The sequence below is a fragment of the Rana temporaria genome, chromosome 2 (assembly GCF_905171775.1).
Source record: "Rana temporaria chromosome 2, aRanTem1.1, whole genome shotgun sequence".
In the NCBI taxonomy this organism is placed as follows: Eukaryota; Metazoa; Chordata; class Amphibia; order Anura; family Ranidae; genus Rana; species Rana temporaria.
Window position 1 is genome coordinate 361,487,402 of NC_053490.1, and position 3,786 is coordinate 361,491,187.

The 3,786-nt window shown below is 47.1% G+C and overlaps 1 long non-coding RNA gene across 1 annotated transcript; it reads right to left on the reverse strand.

Annotated features, from left to right (window-relative positions):
- Nucleotides 1-798: 798 nt before the first annotated feature.
- On the reverse strand, nucleotides 799-2,433 carry LOC120928645. Its single transcript, XR_005747277.1, has 4 exons — nucleotides 2,279-2,433; nucleotides 2,112-2,192; nucleotides 1,046-1,108; nucleotides 799-891 (listed from the first exon to the last, which is right to left on the reverse strand). It is a non-coding gene; the product is annotated as an uncharacterized LOC120928645 (long non-coding RNA).
- Between the last annotated feature and the right edge of the window lie 1,353 nt (nucleotides 2,434-3,786).

Below are 3,786 nucleotides of genomic sequence, written 5' to 3' on the forward strand. Positions count from 1 at the left end.
AACGAGTTCACAAGGTCATTTACAATTTTTTGCTTTAGATCAGGGGTCTCCAAACTTTTCAAACAAAGGGCCAGTTTATTGTCCTTCGGGCTTTAGGAGGGCCGGGTTGTGTCTGTGGCTAGCAGGGGTAGAAATGTTCGGGCCAGGCATCTGTAAGGATAAATATGGCCTAAGGGTTGGTGGGCACTGGGGCAATAGAATGTGTAGTGCCCCTCTTAGTAGGAGGAATAATATCCCATCAATGGTATGAGTGGAGGAAATAGTGCCCCATTGTTGGTGCCAGTGGGAGTAATAGTGTGTCCAAGGGATGGATAAAGGCTAGCAAGGGGCCACATCTAGCCCTCGGGCCACAGTTTGGAGACCCCTGCTTTAGATGATGCCAAAGGTGAGGCACCAGACATCATGAGGAAAGTGTTAATGCATGCATCAGGGGCATGCCAGAGATTGAACATGACTGACAGACAATAGCGGGAGATTATTGTCTGACACACCCCCTCCAGCCAGCTGTGTCATTCACGATGACAGTGATTGGCTCAGACTGGGAATCTGAACTGCAGCAAGAAGGTGGCGTGATCAGGGAAGTGACGTTGAGGGTTTAACAAGCACAGGTAATGCTAACAGGAAGACTGGAATCAGCTGCAGAGGGGGACTAATAAATAATTAATAATGGCAGCTAAACCGAAGCCTTGCAGAAGAAATCACAACCATTTCTAGACAAGGTATGCCGTCAGCATTTCATTTTTAAAATACTATATTTGCCTGGAAAATACAAAAAAAAAGTATACTACTTACCCCCTGGACCTGACGCGCCTGGCTGTTGGACACCATCTTGAGCATCCCCAGCAGCCTCTACAGGGCAGATCTCCTCCACATCCTGCTCAGCCTCAGTAGCTGTTGATTAAGAATAATATAGAAAATAACATTACAATCTGCAGTCACTAGTGTACAACAATCTCACACATTAGTACAAGAACATTGAAAGATGTACGGTATGATCAATGATCATCACTCATCAGCAGATACCAGCAAGATTATACTAACTTACATGTGGGCGTTCCCGCCTCAGCCTCCTCCTCCTCCTGCGTCTCCCCCTCTGACTGGATAGCACCTATTTATTTAATAAAGGAGAAATGTTGAACGTTACAATGTTCAATCTTCAAAGAAACAAAAATACTGTATACAATGTATTATATTATCTCTCTATGACCATGGGCAATACAGGGCAGGTCACTGGTCACTAATGTTTATCTACAAAGCATTCACCATTTAGAAAAAATCTGTTAAAAAAAAAGAGGTACCGGTATTTACCTGTCCTGGTTTCAGTGACCACCACTGATCAGGCGTCTCAGTTCAGACCGCGACGTTCTGTCAAATTGCGTAAGTTACGCAAACACTTGCGTTACCTGACAGAGCGTCGCAGAGGCTTTACCTGAGGCTGTCAGTGCTTGAGCGAGAAGCAATGACACTGAAATTGACAACGGAAGGCTGGACAAATGGAAAAGGACCCACTGTATATAGTCAGTCACTAATACCAGTGGTGGCCCATCCATAGGGGGCGCCCGGGCGCCGCCCCCCCTCCTGTAGTCCAAAAAAAAAGGGCCCTTTAAGAATGTTTATTTTACTTATACTAACTGCAGTGATGGCGGTCCGTCTATAGAGTGCGCTGCAGCGCCACCCCCTCTGGCTCTCGCAAATAACATACATTAATTTATTGCATGAATGTATGTTATTGTTGCCAGCTGCGGAAGTGCCTATCAGAGCACAGCGGCAACAATGGGCACAGAGGTGACAAAGGGCACAGTGGCATCAATGGGTACAGTGGTGACAATGGGAACAGTGGCGACAATGGGCACCGTGGCGACAATTAAAGGGCACAGTGACATGCACAGTGGCAACAATGGGCAGTGGGCACAGTGGTAACAATTGGCACAGTGGCTGCATTTGATGGCATGGCACAGTGGTGATAATTGATGGCACAGTGGCTGCATTTGATAGGCACAGTGAGGCTGCAATTTATTTATTTTCGTTTGCGCCCCCCAAAAATTTAGAGCACCGGCAGCCGCCACTGACAACTAGTACACTACTAGTACTACTACTAGAACACTACTTACTGCTTGATGTCGAGGATGAACTGGAGGACTCCTGCTCCTCCTCCTCCCTCCGCTTCCGGTGGCGCTGGGCCTTGATACGATCTTTAAATAAAATCAAACACAACATGGTAAATGTCCGATGCTTGAAACATAAAATGTCTTGCACACAATGCACTCCTGAGACCAACCTTGATGAGCCTGCAGCTGGGTGATCTCATCCTCCCCTATCCCAGCTAATAGCTCGGCCTCATGGGGGAGGAGAGATAACTGCTGTCCTCGGCGCCCCGGCTGCCCGCGTTTGCGCACAATGGAACTGCAAAACAAAAAGAGAAGAGACACGGGTTCCATAATTAAAATACAATCGTAATCTAAAAATGACATCAACACATGAAACAAATGTAGAATGAAACAATGCAAATGGAATTTTTGGATTAGGCGCACTTTTTCATGTAGCACAAGATTTGCAAAAAAAGCTCTATATGTGGTGGGAAAAAGGGCGTGAATTTGATTTGGCTAGTACAGCACAGGAGCGTGCAATTGTCAGTTAAAGCTGCAGCACGCTAAATATAAATACAAGAATGTGGCCTGGTCAGAAAGGGGGCGCAATCTACAGGTGATTTCTCTTACAATGATCGTGGCGAATATATTTAACCACTAGCGCCTGCACTATTGCCAAATGACAGCTACAGCACAGACCCCAATTGCCGGGAGGACATTAATATATGTCCTCACCTTTGCGTGCGCCCCGAGTGCCCCCTGCAGGGCGTGCTGTGATCACCGAGTCACTGAGACTCAGGTGATCACGGATCCAAGTAAGGGGCCCGTTCCATGTGATCATGATCAGCTATCAGCCAATGACAGCTGATCACGTGATCAAAACAACGTTTGTTAATGTTTTTTTTTTCTCCTCGCGGTCACAGCGTGAGGAGAAAAAGGCGATCACTGGCTGTTGAGTAAGCAGGGCCGGTGCTACCACTAGGCATAATAGGCAGGGCGCCCGGCCACTGATGTTTCTACTCTCTTCTCTCTGCAGCAAGCAACTAAGTCTCAGCATCAGCAGGCAGCCACTGTTTCATTCGCACAGCGGCCGCGGAGGACTGTGTCTGTGTCCCGACTTACGAATTAATGGAAGCAAGCAAACATTCATTGATGGGAACTGGTAGGCTGCATTGATGGGCAGTGGGCACTGGTAGGCTGCATATGTTTGGTGCTGGTGAGGCTGCATTTGATGGGTGATAGTCAGGCTGCATTTGCTGGGCGTTGGTGAGGCTGCATTTGATGGGTGCTGGTGAGGTTGCATTGATGGGCGCTGGTGAAGCTGCATTTATGGGCACTGGCGAGGCTACATTTGATGGGCGCTGGTGAGGCTGCATTGATGGGCATTGGTGAGGCTGATGTAGACTCATTACTTAATTGATATCCCGATAAACTCAGGGCTACCCATACTGCCGCCTGATCCAAATCTCTATGGTGAAATATGTGCAAATCTAGACAAAATGATTTCACATCTCACCTCTCCAACGTTCAACGGCCAAGAGAGCGAGCTATGCCCCCACAGCTTTATTTTTTTTAGCACACGAGCACAGAATGCATTTTCATTGGTTCACATTAAACAGAAACACCCATCAATCCTCAATACCACCCACTGATTACTCCCATTCAGTCTCTTATTACACTATTCAAAGTTCCTTCAGTA